Below are 17,995 nucleotides of genomic sequence, written 5' to 3'. Positions count from 1 at the left end.
TTTTTTTTTTTTTTTTTTTTTTTTTTTTTAATAAACAAACTTCCTGAAAATGGAGCTCAGTTTCTACTCACTGTTAAGTTGGGAAGATGCCTGTTTGGATCAACGCACAGCACATGGCAAGTCTTCACTGGCTGGAGTTCCACTCCACCCTAGATTTCAAAATAAAATCTTTTCTCCCTGTATATAAAGGTGGTGCCCATTTTTAAAACGAGCTGCAGTTGTCAACATTAGGGAAGCAGGCAGAAAGGGACCAAGTGAAAGTCAGAAGCAGAGCTTGCCACCCTGAACCTGTTAACTGCTGGCTCCGGAGAACCCCTTCATGATTCCAAGACTTGTCTTCTCATCGGGGTCAAAAAGGGCTGGACTCACCACTCAGAGCTGTACCCTTCTCCCCGTGTGTGGTCTGGGAACAGATTCCCAAGCCGGTGTCAGGGAAGGGGTGCCCCACGTGGTCAAGGGCACAATCCTGGTAAAGGATGAGTGAGGCAGTCACGTGCAAGAGCTGGAAAGAGCAAGAAAGAGCTGGGTTCAAAGCAAAGTGGTACCACTCTCTAGCTGTGATCATGCACAATTTAAACCTTTCTGCATCTGTTACCTCGTCTTAAAATGAGATTACCGGTACCTACTTCACAAGTTTGTTTGGGGAGTTAAATGAAAAGAAGGCAGGCAGAAGCTGAGGACAGCGTGACCTCTGGAAGAGGCTCAATAAACAGCAGCTAACATTAATCTTCAAGGATGACCAGTGGGGTGAAGCTGGGGTGAGCATGTCATGCATTGTCCATACCAGCGTATTTCCAGGTGTGAAAGGAAGGGCTGTATTATAATTCTGTTGGGTCAACTGGCAAATGGCTAGGATGCTTCCAGGCACACTGGGGCATGTGTGACTATCCCAACTCCAGCCCATCACCATTCAAGACCCGGTAAAGTTAGGTAACGATTATATCTTACATATTTTACAACTCGTTATACCTTTTAGAGATCTTTCATACATCTTTTTAAGCCTTTCATAAACTGTGTGAAAAAATGCAGGTCTGGGTTACTTACCCTTTAATCACGAGCGGACAAAAGCACAGATAGAAGTTTGGGCTTTCCCACAGTGATACAGTGTTGCAGGGGCAGTGGGAACCCCAAACGTACCTCACGCTGCTCCCTACTTCCTACCCTCCCAGCAACGAGACAGGGTCACGTGACTAGTTCTGGCCAATGGACTGTGGATGTGGAATCGGTCTGAGTCACTTCTGGTCTAAGGCACCTAAGAATGGGTGTGTGTTCTCAACTCTTTTTCACATATTGAAGCAACCAGGAAGCCACAGTTTGAGACGTAGGTGTCACAGGATGGGGGAGGCGGCAAAGCCACTCGTGCAATCCAACTCTGGGTGAGTGAGAAATACACTTTTATTGTACTAAACCCTGAGATTTGGAGTGTACTTTTTACCCTAGTATCCCACAGCCTGCCCTGGCTCAGCTAGCTAGTACGATTAGAACCCGCATCTCCAACTTTCACCAGTTTTCACTCAACAGTATCAAAAGTCCCCACCAGACTGGGAAAATGCTGCCAAGATTAAATGCCATAGCTTACTCATGGCAAACCTTCAATGCTTACTTGATTTAAAACAAAATGCTTTTCTGGTTTAAAACAAAATAGTTCACACCCAGTGCCAAGTAAAAAGAAGAAAGTTCCAAAATGCAGGCTATATTTTAATTTGGTGCTGATTTGTTCCAACATTTACGTTAACCTGAGAAGCCTGGATGCCTCATTTTAAAGACGACCCTAATAATTAGATTCCTGAAATGAAATAGCCTCTATGTCATATCTAGCTTTAACTGAAAGTTAAATAGATGAACAGAAAAATCCAACTAGACTATGACCAATTCTCTATCTCAATCTAGAAAATTCCTCTCTTGCTTATTTAAATCCTACTCACCCTTCAATCCTATTTTCTTTATGAGGGAAAAAGTTCCACACCTCAAATTTTGCAAACACTTGTGTCAATCAATTGCCTAGGCCAGAGGATAGCAAAATTTTTTCTGTAAAGGGTCGGAAAGTAAATACTTTATGGTTTCCGACGCACCTATTCAACTCTGCCCTTGTAGCGCAAAAGCTGGTATAGACAATCTGGAAATAAATAAACATGACTATGTTCCAGTAAAACTTAATTTAGGGACATTGAAATCTAAATTCTATATCATCTCTACGAGGCAAAATATACTATTCTTCTTTTAATTTTTTCCAGTCATTTTAAAATGTGAAAACCATCTCAGCTTGTCCACCCCAAACAAGCAGTGGGCCATGCCTGGCCGGCGGGCCGTAGTTAACCCACCCCAGGCTTAGAAGAGGCAGGGCAACAACAGATTAGGCAGTCGCTTCTGTGGGAGGGGAACACGAATACTGTTATTCTAGTCCTTCCACTTCCTGGTGGCTGGTGATCCAGGGCTCTGACTCCAGGAAGGCCTGAGCTCCTGGATGAGCCAGGCCTCAATTCCAGAAGCACTGGTGCACGCTAAGGCAGGTGGTGTGTGGCCACGCAGACCTGACGGGATGGGCGGGAGCCTCGGCCGGCGAGCCTCAGCAGCACCCTCAAGGCCCAGGGCAGGAATGTCGCCACTGCTTTATCCAAAAGAGCTAGGTGTGGGCAGGATTTGCTGGGCCATTGCAAGGTGAATCAGCACACTGGGCTCCCATCCCTGACTATGGCCCCAGCTTCAGCCTTGAGGCCCTCCCTGAATTCTGGTTTTCAGAACTCTTGATACACTCTTGACATCAACGTACAAACTCACGTTCCTGGCTTCTTCCTCCTACCCTTCCACTCCACTTCTCAGCTCAGAGTCACCCATTGTGAATCACCAGATACTGACCTCACACAGCACCTGGTTCATCCCCGGGCCCTGTCAAGCCACACCCGCCAGGCAGAGTGTAGAGGGGAGGGGGGCAGGTATGTAAGAATGAACAATCAGGTAGAGAGGCAGAGGCCAGGTATGGGCAAGCCCAAGGAAGCAGAAGACCAGCCAGGTAGCAGCCAAGCCAGGGCTGGGGCACCACAGACTAGGGTCCCCTGAAGGAAGCCGTCAGCCAAGGTGACTCTGTAACAGAGCAGGTAGCGTGTCCCCAGGGGAACCTTAAGGGACCCAGGCCCCGAGGAGGAGCCTGGCTCTGGCTGGGATAGAGGCTCAGGGCCCTCCAAGCCCTGTGTGGTCCTCACTGGCTAGGCTCATGGCAGGCTCATTCCCGCCTTCCAGGCCAGACCAGGCTGCTTCTCTCCCCTCTTGGCTGAATGATCCACAGTGACCAAGCCCGCCTTCAGCCCTCCCTCTTCCATGAACTCTCCGATTATTTCAATCCCAATCCTCAAAGTCTCTTAATTCCCTGAACCAGAGAGCTACCATAGCGCACGGCTCTGGCCGGAAGCTGAGCGCCATCTGCCATTTTCTTATGAGTGGGTCGTGGCTCCTTTGCTAAGGTCTGAGCTGCATGAGGATGTATCTTATGTTTTTATACGTCTTATAGTTTTTTATCCCCATCTGCCCTGAGAACACATAACAGATACTCAATAATACTTATTAAACTCAATTAAAAGGTCCAACATTAGAAAGATTAATACAATTCAAAAGAAATATAGGGGCTTCCCTGGTGGCGCAGTGGTTGAAAGTCCGCCTGCCAACGCAGGAGACACGGGTTCGATCCCTGGTCCGGGAGGATCCCGCATGCCGCGGAGCAACTAAGCCCGTGCGCCACAACTACTGAGCCTGCGCTCTGCAGCCTTCGAACCACAGCTACTGAAGCCTGCGTGCCTAGAGCCCGTGCTCCGCAACAACAGAAGCCACCGCAATGAGAACCTGCGCACAGCAACGAAGACCCAACACAGCCGTAAATAAATAAATTTATAAAAAGAAATATAGTATTATGGGAAAGAAAATGACTTAGAGAAACTACGTACGGCAGAGGCTAGTTGCTATACAAAAATTCCCAGCAAAGTTCCTGTTGCTTTGTGTCTATGACACACACCAAAATTTTAAATAAAGGTGTGACTCATTCTCATTAACTTAATGCCTAAATTCACTGACCCCATTGTCAGTCTGATCAGCTGTATAAATTGATCATTAAGAAGACGCAGGGAAAAAAAAATAAAAAATAAGACGCGGAGGGGGCTTCCCTGGTGGCGCAGTGGTTGAGAGTCCGCCTGCCGATGCAGGAGACACAGGCTCATGCCCCGGTCTGGGAAGATCCCACATGCCGCACAGCGGCTGGGCCCGTGAGCCATGGCCGCTGAGCCTGCGTCCGGAGCCTGTGCTCTGCAACGGGAGATGCCACAACAGTGAGAGGCCCGAGAACCGCAAAAAAAAAAAGAAGACGCCAAGACGCGGAGGAAGAGGGGGAGGATATCAATTGCTGGAGAAACAATCAATTTGGCATTTGCATTTAAATATAGCTTTGGTATTTCATTTATTCAGTGCAATCTCCATGAGGTGTAAGCCAGCTGGGGAAGGCAAAGCTTGGTTACCTGAGTCAGAATGGGTCCAGGAAACCGAGGTCAGCATTGCTCCAGTCACAGAAAGGACAGAGAGGCCTCCATGATCACGGGAACGCTGGTCTTCTAGGAGATGATGCGTCTAGTGGCTGGTGGAGAGGAGCAGAAGGACGACGGGATTAGAGCAGAGGAGGAGAGAGAACCTTCTCAACCACGGTGGATGTCACCTCTGGCCTGACTCTCTAAAACATGACATACTTCAGCGAAAAAGTCAATTGCAACGGTACCTCTTTATTTCTTGGAAAGTTATTGAAGCACTGGGTCTTTCGTGATGGAGTGTTCTTGAAACTGCCTCATGGGGCATAAAAGGACCCAGAGATTTGAAAATACATGCCATAGATATTATGAGATTATCTTATTTTACTCTAGCTGCCATCGAGACATTTGTGAGATCATTTTACTTTACTTCAGCTGCCACTGAAACACTTGTCTATATAAAGGAAAAACATCAGAGCGCCAGCAAGCCTTCAAGGCCGGCCTTCCACCATGAGAACCAGCCTTGATCCTCCAGGTAGACCAGGTATACAGGCTGCAAAGTCAATGACTCCCTAGTCTGTTGTTGTAAAATAAAATTACGCTGGCTCTATTCCTGGAGAAAAAGATGCCATCAAGCTAAAGCTCACTAAATGGGCTACAAGTTTGGAGGATATGGTTAACCTATAATCTTACAAAATAGAAAAGTTGGTACACAGGATAGACGGCATCATAATTTCTAATGGAAGATACTTTTTTGACCTACACATCAAGGAAGACACAGCAATAGGCTCTCTAATGAAAAGAATGGTGTGAGTCTGTGAGCTTTAGTGTGAGAATGTTAGGAAACAAATTCATTCTATCAGTGGTTCTCAAACTGTGGTCCCTGGAAGGGCAGCATCGGTGTCACCTGAGAATTTGTTGGAAACGCAGATTCTTGGCCCTACCGAAGATCTACTAAATCTGAATATTTGGAGGTGGGGCTCAGGGATCTGTTTTAACAAGCCCTCCAAGTGATACTGATACATCTTAAATCATTAATTTATCCACCCATCCAAAGACATTGAGTCCATTGTTAAAAAATAAAATTACCCTACTCTACTGCATGTTAAGCTTCCATTAAGGGCCAAGTATTGGGCGAGGGACTGGGGAAGGAAGAAGGGTCAGAGAGAGAAGACGATGAAATCCCTGCCCTTGAGAAATGTATTGTCCTCTGTGGGAGATAAAACAGGTATACAGGCAACTCAAATACAGACCGTGTTATTTTCTCTAACAAAGAGTTAGAAGTTTTCAAAGGAGACATTTGCTTCTGATTGCTGTGGGGAGGCAGGTAAGGGAAAGCATCAAGACAATAGTAATGGGACTTGAGATCTGCACAGGATTTTGACAGGCGGGAATAGGGAAAAGCTGAAGCAAAGGCCCAGAGGTGAGAAAGCATGAGGGCTATTCAGGTACATGGAGGAACCAGGTCTGGCTGATACGTGAGAAACTTGGAGGTGATCTCGGTGAGACAAGGTCACTGCCAAGCACAGACACGTAAATACTAGGGGCCGTTGCTTCTCTTTCTTGTATGAAGACTATTTGGAAGCACCTATGGCTTATGTTTAGAAACTGACGTCTGATAAACCAGGTGATTTAATAATTTCTAAGTCTAGTCTGCTTTTCTGTACGTTTTGAACTGCTTTTTCTAGAGGGGAGCACCTCAGCTGCTTCAAGGATTAACTGCTGAAGGTTTGCCCTGGAGAAAGACACAAAAGAAAATTTCAAAGCAGGCATAAGAACCTGGATGTCACAGTAGCCTCGGGCCGTTCTGCAAAGGGGCAAAATGTTACCACCCCTAAAAAGCCCCTGAAGGCACTGATGGTTTTAGCTTTATAAAATAAGTCAAGTGGAGAGGGGTGTGCCTCAGTCAAAAGGAAAAGTTAAACCAGGGACTGGGAGAGATGGGTGTAGGGATCAAAGGGTACAGACTTCCAGTTATAAAGTGGATCAAAGGGTACAGACTTCCAGTTATAAAGTAAGTCGTGGAGATACAGGATGACTATAGTTAATAAGACCGTATTGCATATTTGAAAGTTGCCAAGAGAGTAGATCTTAAAAGTTCTCATCACAAGAAAAAAAAAATTTTTTGTAACTATGTAAGGTGGCAGATGTCAACTCGACTTATTGCGGTAATCATTTTGCAACGTATACAAATATTGAATCATTGTGGTACACCTGAAACTAATAAAATTTTATGTCAATCACACCTCAATGAAAAAAATTAAAACATGCCCTAAAAAAGTTAAACTAATACTCAACGCTTCTAATTAGAGAAAAAACTACTTTTCATGATCAAGAAGGTATGGCTTTTGCTTCTAGAAAACTGACAGAAATAGAAGGCTTCATTTCCTGGTGCTACTAGATGAATGATGAACAACTGAAAATGTTTTTGATGTCATGCAAGGCTCTGATGGAAATGAAGCTGGATTCCGAATCCGTTCTGCCATTTAGCCATCTGTGTCATTAAGGGCAAGGCACTCAACTTCCTAAACCTCAGTTTTTCATCCATCAAGAATTAGAGGGCTTCCCTGGTAGCGCAGTGGTTGACAGTCCGCCTGCCGATGCAGGGGACACGGGTTCGTGCCCTGGTCCGGGAAGATCCCACATGCCACGGAGCAGCTGGGCCCGTGAGCCATGGTCACTGAGCCTGCGCGTCCGGAGCCTGTGCTCCGCAACGGGAGAGGCCACAACAGTGAGAGGCCCGCGTACCGCAAAAAAAAAAAAGAATTAGAGACACTGACTTGTCCCACCTTTGAAATTTAAATAAGAAAACAGACAAGAAGTTGCTCTGAAAGTTATAAGGTGCAATATTACACAGGGGTATATTTTTATTGTATATATAATTATACTATCCTACTCACTGAGACATTTGGGTACTAATCAATACTTGTTACTGTATTGGCCTTTGAAAATATAAAAGTAAAATATTTCTTATGCCCAGACTCTCCTTTTAAATATTTGCAGATAGAGCAGTTCTAAGGCACAAACTTGGAACCAACCAAACTGTCCTCCCAAGAAACATTTCAAGGTAAATTTTTTACTTCTAATTTTTTTTTTTTAACTTTTATTCCTCTGACCTCGCTAGAGCATCCAGATATCTTTCAGCAGCTCCTGGTGAGCACGACTCAGTCTGCAGCAACACAGACATATGATGGCGATAATTTATCATCTCTGCAGTAGTTTAGTCCCAGATGGACCATTTACTAATTTATTTCCGTATGTAACTGGCAGAAAGATTAATCAGGCTTCCAACTCAGAAACCTGAATTGTGCTTCATTCCCTTAACAGGCTAACTCTGGACCAGAGGAAGTACACCGTTTACATAGAAAACCAAGAGTTTCTCTTGAAAAGCCTGTCGACCTTAGACACAGGCCTTTAAACACACACACAGACACACACACACACACACACACACACACACACACACAAGCCCTGCTCCTTATGTCAACTTGGAGGGTTGGTTCTTTCTTTAGATACTAATGGACTTCCCATAGGAGCTGTGTCTGATAGAACTGCAGGCAGAAGTAATGCCGAATCAGGCCCAGTTGCAGCTACAGTCCCCTCCCTGTGTGCAAGCATGGGGTCTTGTATTTCTGAAACTGAACAGATCTTTTTGCCATGGTGCTACACCCAGCTGGACGGCTGTGCAGTACCCAGGCGCTGGAAACTATGTGCTTTCTTTTTTCCACTCTTTTTAAGGCTCTGAACTTGACTGAATCCAGCAGCTGCCGTAGCTTTAGCAAGGCGATGGCTAATGAACTGTTAGCATTGCTCTCAGTCCCCCTGAGTTCAACTCTCAGTTCTCTTTTGTTTTTAATTCTATCCCAGTGATATCAGCCTCGAGCAAAGAGTGGTTAATGGAATTATTGTTGGATGACGGTGTGTATAGACAGAAGGCCAGCCAATCCCAAAGCGGGGCAGAAAGGAAATTGACTGGTTATATCTTCAGTGGAACCCAAGGCCACAGCCAGGAAGGCTCAGGAGGCAGGACCACGGAGAGATATTACCGGCTGGATCCACACACCTGGGTCACTAAACAACCACGTGGCTTCGGAAGAGTCACTTACCGGTTCAAGTTCACAATTCTCTCCTCTGTAATATGATTTTAGCTCCCTAAAGTTCCTTCTGGCTCTAAAATCTTTGATTCCATGAAGATGAAAAGAATATCAGCCATTCACCTGGCTTCCGTGTTTAGATGATGCCAAACAGCCAGAAGTTTGGAAACATCCGATAGTAGCTGAATTGGTCATGATGCTTGGTTCTGTGACAGACATAGACTTAGGAATCTCAGTATCTAACAGTCTGTCTTTGAGCAGAAGACTGTTCAATGATGTATACCTTTGCAAGTGTTTAAGAATTCAATGAAAAACAAGTTTGAAGTACTGTTCTAGGTATGGCAAAAGCTACAGAAGTACGTAAATCAGGGTCCTGTGTCTTTTTTTTTTTTTTTTTTTTTTGCGGTACAGGGGCCTCTCACTGTTCTGGCCTCTCCCGTTGCGGAGTACAGGTTCCAGACATGCAGGCTCAGCAGCCATGGCTCACGGGCCCAGCCGCTCCACGGCATGTGGGATCCTCCCGGACCGGGACACGAACCCGTGTCCCCTGCATCGGCAGGCAGACTCTCAACCACTGCACCACCAGGGAAGCCCGGTCCTGTGTCTTTGATACATTTACATCACAGTTCAGAAAAGATACAACTCATCCTAATATAGTAAAATAAGTGCTATAATTTGAAGACCAACTGCTATGGGAGCATGATGGAAAGGATGGAAAAGTCATCCCAGGGAGGGTGACAGGGGGAGATCTGTAAGGTTTTTTGGAGGAATTGGAATTGAAGCCAGGAAAGTGGGAGGAAAGGAATCCGGGCAGAGACAGCAGCAAGAGCAAAGGCCTAGAAACTTCCCCCACGAGGCCAGGATATAGTATTTATTACCCTAGGGCAGGCCCCGGGATGCTCAAGAAAGAGACCTAGTGACAGAGAAGGCTGGAAAGGGACTAATGGTGGAAAGCCCTGGACACCAGCCTGGGGATTGGCTCTTACCCTGTGACCACTAAGAACCTTCAGAAACAACCAGGCAGTGGAGACTCTAAATGAGCTATGCCCAGAAAGTTTATTCTGGCAATTCTATTACCATTTACGATTGGTAATAAGATCAGTCTGTACCTTCATTTTTCTCTTATTCATTTCATGCTGCCACTATTTGGGAATCCCTCAAATTTACTTTTTTCCAAATCAACTTCCTGGCTCTTCAGATGGTAGCAACTGAGTTTCCTACAAGCACTGCCAGGATTTTACATTTGAATGACTGGTGCCGCCTAGGGCTTTAAGTTTTGGTTTATGTGTTTTTCTATTTTTACGAAAGAGTTAACATACCATGGCTTAGACTGGTGTCCTCTGGAGATTTTTTTTTTTTACAATGGAAAGTACTTTGGGACGATGAAAAAAATATATACAAGCGTATCAACAGCTGGAAGGGCTTGCACTCCCCAAACAGGCAAAAGTTGAAGTATCATCCAAAGTAGTTCATTGGCACATTTTTGATTTCCAGTTTCAGAGCTCAAGGGTAATGAACCCAAGGCTTCCAGGGCCCCTCAAATGTAATAGCAGAACATCAAGGAAACCCTCACACCAATAGTATTTGGTTTCTCTGCCTCGGGAGACCAAGCACAGGTGGCTTCCTGCAGCTGTCACAGAGAGAGGCTGCCCACCAGGATACCCAGGGCCCGCCGGGCAGCTCAGGCCATGGGGGAGGGGGTCTGCAAGCCTGCCCTCCCGTCGGCCCCAAAGATGGGCCGGGGTCCCGAAACTACAGAGATGAGTGTGAGAATAGGCAGAGGGGCTCCCCGTCTGAGAAAGGAGCTGCCTTTAGTATGAGCCACCATAAAAAAAACAAAAACAAAAATTCCCCTTAGAAGACACAGACTTCACTTCCCGTCTCTGGGTGGCTCAGGCTACGGATGGGCATTGCTGGGAGGTTTCAACACTAGTTTCACTTTGGATCACCTTATTTAGAAGGCAAATCGTATCTATCCACGAGGACGTCAAACATTCTAGGGTTCCATCCCTGACTCACAACCCCAAATCTCTCCCAGCCCCCCACACCCCCAGGTGTGCAGGAAGCTCCCGAAGCCCCTCCTCCCATAGGTGTTCTCTGAACATTCAATCAAATAATTGCTGTGAAGAACAGTGTGCAGTAGACGTGGGAGACAGTTCCCTGTGCACATAAAAAACAGTCTCACACATACAAGAGCTGCGTCTCTCATACCACTTTTTGTAAAAGTCCACCTACGGTCAGAAAACAAATCCTCCTCAAGTGAATAGATTAGCTTAAATTACCATGCCATTTTACATTCTCTTTCCTGATACATAAATAATAAAACTGTAAGGTAAATGCAGGCTTACGTTGAATCATGGGCATAAATAAAAATATTCTGACATGAAAACCTCAGTATAAATTGAACTACAACATACTTGAAAGCTCCCGCAATCATAATGTGCCCATCAAAATCCATTAACCTAATACCTAGGCTACTATTCACAAGCAGAGGTCTAGCCTGTAACTAAATACTCATTTGAACAGTTCTCTTCCTAAATTGCTGTACAATTTGATCGCAAAGTCACACACTTACAAAGTCTATCATCTTTACTTGGGTGCTCTCTAACCAACACTCAAGTCTTCTCAGGCTACAACGGGGCGGCATAATGCAAACACACAGGACAGTAAATGGTACCAAAAAGTAGCAGCGAATGTGAAAGACAAACCAGGGTCATCCTGGCGAGAAGGGAGATATTTACAGAAGCATTCAGAAAGACAACGGAGCCCCAATTTCTCTTTAACTGCATATACCCAGTCAGCCTCTCCGCTCCTCACCTGACCATTTTTATATAAAAGCAATTTTAGAATGATACATTCAAATACCTTAGTTACCATAAACTCAGCAGCAGTTAAAGATTCTGGTGCACATTGATTTGCTTTAAGACTCAGCTATTTTCAACCAAAGCTTACGTTCCTTACCCATCACTACCCGCCCTCCAAAAAATTAGCTTCACTGACAATATCCTTCTGAAATATGTCATCTACAAAAGCCATTTTCTTACCTTTGTAACTCACTCACATTTGTTTCATTTGATGATATTTACCCAAGCAGGGATAATTGTTTGACTGGAATCTTGCAACTTTCAACTTTGCCCAGATTTTGTTGTCATGAGGAAGGGGAATGCCGAAATCCCCAATACATCGCTTAGCGGAGCTAATATACATCTGAATCAGAGCTATATTTTAAATTCTTTTACACTTACTTAATATAGTACGTGCTGCCTGTCCACTGATGCGATATCAGAAACCTGCAAGCTACTATTTCTGCAACTGTGTCACTGTAGATAGTCTGAAACATGTACGTAGCTGTTGCCATGGAAACAAACACAGCTAGGGTAGAGTGCCACGCTGTGTTAATTCCTTCACCCATGAACCCCAGGGGAATGCTAACATTCATCTTCTTTCTCCTTTAGTCTCACACTGCTTTAATATTTTTTTAGCATTATCAAATGATGTACTAAATACATATGGTACACCTGAAAATACGGACGGCTGAAACGAGCTGTGTGCCAACCTAGCCTGCTGGGTATCTGCTTAAGGTGGTGCAAATAGGCATGGATCCTTTCACTAACTTCTCCTGAGAGAAATGGAGAACTTTGTTTCTTTCTTTTAAAATGGTGTGCGTAGGACAAAACAAGGTGAACATCTCATCTCACCTAAGAACAGTTATCATGGAATTGCACCACAATGAAGACGCTACCAGAAATGTGCCATCCCAGTTCTGTGAAAGGCAGGGGGAGGTTTTGCAAACTTTCCGAAGCGGATCCAAGCTGAGACTTGTTCTCCCTTCTAACTAGAGCTGCATTAGCAGGCTGTGAATCCAATCGTTTTAATTAGGCAAAAGCATAAACCCCAACAAGGGCTTCATCTGTCCCCAGCTGGTCTTTGTTCCTAAACCCATGGAAGAAGGTATTAGAATCAGTGAGGGACTAACAAGGTGGAAATCTGCCATCGTTCAGAAAGAAATGTGATTTCCCTGGAATCTGAACATTCTCGTATTTGCATCACGTTCAAATCGCTGCCCTCATTGAATGTTTGGATCGGTGAAGAAAACTCAAATTCTTTCATGACACCTAAAAGCCAAAACATGTAGATACTGTCTTGCTGCGCCATCTTCCCCTTCTTCAAACTGGTATGCCACTTTCAATACTGGGGTTACTCGTCACAGTCAACAGAAGTAAGCTCTTCGAAATCTTAATTACAGCCTATCCCTTGGGCTACTTAATAATATTCAATCTAGATGAAAATGGCCACACTTTAGATTTACATGCTGATGTGTTTCCCTGGAATACGATTTTCACACTGAACCATCAATGGCAGGCTTCAAAAATGCAGATCCGTGACTCTGAACCGGCATGTTGTAAAGAAGCCACTACTTTATTTGCAAGGGCTATGGCAAAACCATCCTACAAAAGACCAGCAAAGGTTGACTATTATTTTCCTAAACTGAATCATTCTTGGCTACATACTATGATAATAATGATCGACGCACCCGTAAGATAAGGCAAAACAGAAAATAGGTACGTATATACACTTTACTGGCCAGAGAACTATGTCACTTTTTGAAAGCCATCTCAAGAGAAGTCCAGTATATTAAAGTCTAGTCTTCGAGTACCAGCAGGGCAGGTAGTGATGACTCTTTAACTAATCCTGACCAGTACTTACAAACTTAAGGAACAGAGTCACAGCAGTAAAAAACAGTCATTTCTTACCTTTACTTCACCCTCCCCTATTTGTTGAGTACTATGAAGTGTTTTCATATAGGTCATCTCATCTGACTATGACAAGATTACACTACGAATTAGTGTGGCAATTATCTGCAATCTCACCTCCTATGGGAGAGCACTGAGATTCCAAAGTCCGTGACTGGCCTGGAGTCAACACATTCAGAGGCACAACTCTGCCTGCCGTTAACTGATCTCATGCTCTTTCCAAGAGCCACACTGCCTCTAGGTGTGCTCACAAATGTACTGGCTTGTAAAGGACTTTAAGTAACCGTAGCAACAATACTTATAAAAGGACAGATACTAAGTATCAGATAAATCGGTGTGGGCATCAATCGTGGCTGGTGGTTAAAGTTAGGCAATGCTCCTCTCGGCCCTCGCCCACCTATATTCTTCCAAGGGTGGAAGGGGATGGGTCAGCCTTCAGGCTGAGGTCAGCCCCTGCCCCCAAAGCACATCCTCTCAGCCTGCTCCCACGTCCTGAACCCTCTTCCTTCCCATGTGTCCCACCCTAAATCCTGGCCACTCCTCAGAGAGGGCCTTGGAGGGGAAAGACGAGCAGAGGCTCCTTGGGCTTTGGATGTGAAAGGGGGATTGGAATCGGCAGGAAGCAGCAATAAATTAGTTAGCATCCTGTGATGGTTAATTTTACACGTCAACTTGACTGGGCCACAGGGTACCCCAATACTTGGCTGAATGTGATTCTGGGTGTGTCTGTGAGGGTATTTCTGGATGGGACTTGAATCTGTGGATTGAGTGAAGCAGATTGCCCTACCCAACGTGGGCGGGACTTAGCTAATCCACTGGAGGCCTGAACTGAACAAATGGCAGGTGAGGGTGAATTCACTCCTTCTGCCTATTTCTGAACCGGGACTTTGGTTTTCTCCTGCACTTAAGACTGGAATTTAGACCAACTTTCCTGGTCCCCAGCCCCTTGGACTTGGACTGGAACTGCCCCACCAGCTCTCCTGGGTCTCCAGCTCAGAGGCAGCAGATCATGGGACTTCTCAGCCTCCATAATTGCATGAACCAATTCCTTAATAGAAAGATATATAGATATAGATATACACACAGACATACACATGCACCGTTGGTTCTGTTTCTCTGGAAAATCCTAATACGTCTCCTTAAGGAAGGAAGCCATTCTGGACCAGCAGCCACCAAATAATCCAAAGTAGATTTCATGGTGATTTGGGCTATTCACGACCTCATACCCACATCACCCTGCACATCAAGAATGAACTGGGCACTTTCGAGAGGACAACCTGAGGCTGCAAGAGTCCAGAGTGCCTCCGACAAGCTGAACAAGTTCATGGAGTGGGTCTTCAACACCACCGACATGATCTAGGCCAGGAGAGGGGGCCGCGGGGTGTCTGCCCCCTTAGTCCTGCCGGTGAAGGCATCCTCCGAGCTGCCGCCCCAGCTCCCAACTTTGCCCCCTTTCGGGGAGTGCACAACATGGCAATTGCAGATCAACGATCATTATCTGCCTTTTGTAGAAAAGAAAAAGAAAAAGGTAAATAAAAATTGTTTTAAGTAAAATAAAAGTTTAACTGCTAAAAAAAAAAAAAGAATGAACTGGATTTGGTCACCATTTGGTCATGGTCATTTTGGTGAAAGAGGACTTCTCGGAGTGGAATCTTCTAGGCCATTGGATTTGTTCTAGTTTGGCCTGGGGGAGCTGATGAAGTAGCAGAAGGCACCCTTAGGGGCAGCGTTCTGGGGAGGCTTCTCCCAGAGGGCGGGGGAAACTGGTTTCTTCCAATGGATGTCCCAATTCAAGAGTCAATGATTTGGTCCCTTTTGACGAAAACCTTTCTAAAATGGATTGTATGGGAAAACAATGAATGGGGCACAGTGGATAACATGGGATTTAGCCTGTTATAAATATTTTTCATGATTTGGCTGGCATTACGTGCATTCTAATACAGAGGTGCCCTCAGAAGCCAGAGAATCTTGAGGCAGGAGGGCAGACGGGGCAGCACACAGGACAAGGCCCCTCGCTAGGGCAATGTTCTCATCCCTGTATTTGCATGTTCATTTTCTCTGGCCTCCACCTGCCCCTCCCTGGCTGTCAGGGTATCAGCGGGCCTTCTGAACACACCAAGTGGTCTGGTTCTGGCTGTTCCCTCCCTGTTCTGATTCACATCTAATATGCCAGGGGCTGGGAAACCAAATAAGAGAGTTGATTAGAATTTTGTCTGAAAGAAGATGAATACAGGCCCGAGAAAGTGTCCCTGAGCACAAAAGTGTCAACTTCTGCATGCCCTTGACTCTAGACCAATTAGCCTAAAGCGAGTCACCTGTTGAGCAATTTGCCTATAATTTGAAACCTTTTTGAGTGTTTTTACATAGGAATGTCCTTTGGTTCGTCTGTTTGTTTCTTTTTGCCATCTCTTTGGCGTTATAGGGTTTGTAAATGAAGGGCACATCCAGCTTGTTTTTAAATTTTAGTTTACGTTTCATTTTAATTTTTAAATTAAATATTTTTTTGAGATAGTGGCAACAAACGCGAAAAACACTCCACACAGAATTGAATTTCTGGTGAACTGGTTATTAGGCAAATTGATAAGAGAACTGGTGTTTTAAGGGAATTTTCACTTCTCATTTTCAGTTTTTTAGAATTCAAAAACCCATCCAAGGAAACTCGCGGTTCAACCAGACCAGAATGCACACACTGCCTGCTACCTGGGCCTCGTTTTCTTCTCCTTGCACAGGACCCTCTGCACTGTTGAGTTTCCAGCCTCCACAGGAGGGAAGGAATTCGGTATTGCTTAACTTTGTTTTTTCCCCCATGGATTTACTTTACGGGCAGTACTGAGTTCAGCTTAGCTTGTGGGTGTCAGCTAGATCAGTGCTCACCTTGTACTCACTCGAGCCAGGAGGCTCTGCTATGCGTTTTGAAGCAGTAGGCACAGACGGCGTAAAAGGAACCCAATATCTTTTGTATCAAAGCAACGCGTAGACTGCAGAAGTCTGAGAACCACTCACCTGACACTCCAAATCTTTTTTTTTTTGATGCTGCCCTTTTAAAAAAAATTATTGTATTCAAGTATAGCTGATGTTGTGTTAATTTCTGCTGTACAGCAAAGTGATTCAGTTATACACATATATATATTCTTTTTCATATTCTTTTCCATTACGGTTTATCACAGGATACTGAATATAGTTCCCTGTGCTATGCAGTAGGACCTTGTTGCTTACCCACCCTATATATAATAGTTTGCACCTGCTAATCCCAAACTCCCATTCCATCCCTCCCCCACCCCACCCCCTTTGGCAACCACGAGTCTGTTCTCTATGCCTGTGAGTCTTGGGTAAATAAGTTCATTTGTGACAACCCAATTCTTAATGTAAGCGGGGGAAAAGGCCCAAGGTCAAGGTACATCCAGTATGACTGGAACGGATGGCCCCAGCCCCATCCAAAAGGAGGGGCCAGGTGCCTTGCCTCACTCTGTTCCAAGTGCCCTATGAGAGGGAAACCAAAACCAGACCGGCCTTTAAGGCCAGAAGCCAAGTTGACCCAAGAGATCAGGCACAAGCTAGTGTGATCGGACAGCATCCGGGCTGCAAAGAGGGACAAGAAAGAATTAGAGGTGGTCCCTGGACTCCCCTATTATCCACTTGTGGCTCTGACACAAACATTGTCCCTCTGGGCAGAGCTCCTGAGCCGCTGAACCACTCTGCAGAGAGCAAGCATTCCAACCAGCCTGGTACCCTGGCTGGAGCTGCAAGGATGCGGGGCAGCAAGTGCGGGTCGCCTTTTTCCTGGAGCAGCTGCTCTGCTGTTTGTCCTGCAGCAGTGAGGAGTCCCTGGGGCCAGCTCTTGGAGAAGAGAAACTGACCAGGAAGGTCTCAATCTTAAGATGCTCACTTGGGTACTGAGTCAGGATTTGGGAAGAAAATTCTCCTGGGAATGGAAATTTTTCCTTTTCGTTCTCAAATTACCATTGTGACATTTGCTCTATTGGGGACAGAGCAGCTAGCTGTCCTAAGTGTGTATGAACTTCCTCTATCTTTATATGAAAGATAAGGAGCTCAGTTCACATGCCCTCAATGGGGTCATGTCCACTGCAGGACTGGACACTAATACCTAGTCACTGGGGCAGCTGTAAAATGTGTTCTTTTCCTTTTTTAATCTGAGGATGCAATGAATTACATAAAAGTGTTTTACCCTAATCCTCCCTGCTTAAGGAAAGTGAAAGTCTTTAATACAGTAAGTCACTAGTAATGTACATAATCAGAATGTAAACCACTCCTATTAGAACATTTTGGGGTCAGGGACTTCCCTGGTGGTCCAGCGGTAAAGAGCCCGCCTTCCAACGCGGGAACACGGGTTTGATCCCTGGTCGGGGATCTAAGATTCCACATGCCGGGGCAACTAAGCCCGCACACCGCAACTACTGAGCTGGCTCACCTCAATGAAAGAGCCCGTGTGCCGCAAACTACAGAGCCCACGTGCCCTAGAGCCTGTGCGCCACAACTAGAGAGAAGCCCACACGCCACAACGAAGAGCCTGTGTGCCGCAACGAAAGATCCCGTGTGCCGCAACTAAGACACAACGCAGCCAAAAACAAATGAAGAACATTTTGCGGTCTGTTTTTTTTTTTTTTTTTTTTTTTGGGTTACACAG

General features: G+C 45.3%; 1 protein-coding gene across 7 annotated transcripts in view; it reads right to left on the bottom strand.

Moving 5' to 3' along the window:
- Positions 1–17,995, bottom strand: part of FOXN3 (forkhead box N3) — a 408,764-nt gene that overhangs the window by 296,803 nt on the left and 93,966 nt on the right. For all 7 annotated transcript variants that reach the window (XM_024736280.1, XM_024736286.1, XM_024736287.1 and 4 more), the window contains one exon: positions 4,500–4,615. The gene's annotated coding sequence lies outside the window, so the exon portion shown is untranslated. The remainder of the gene's footprint in view (positions 1–4,499; positions 4,616–17,995) is intronic.

This window comes from Neophocaena asiaeorientalis, unplaced genomic scaffold, assembly GCF_003031525.2.
Source record: "Neophocaena asiaeorientalis asiaeorientalis breed wild unplaced genomic scaffold, Neophocaena_asiaeorientalis_V1.1 scaffold152, whole genome shotgun sequence".
In the NCBI taxonomy this organism is placed as follows: domain Eukaryota; kingdom Metazoa; phylum Chordata; class Mammalia; order Artiodactyla; family Phocoenidae; genus Neophocaena; species Neophocaena asiaeorientalis.
This window is presented reverse-complemented; position numbering and strand designations above follow the sequence as displayed.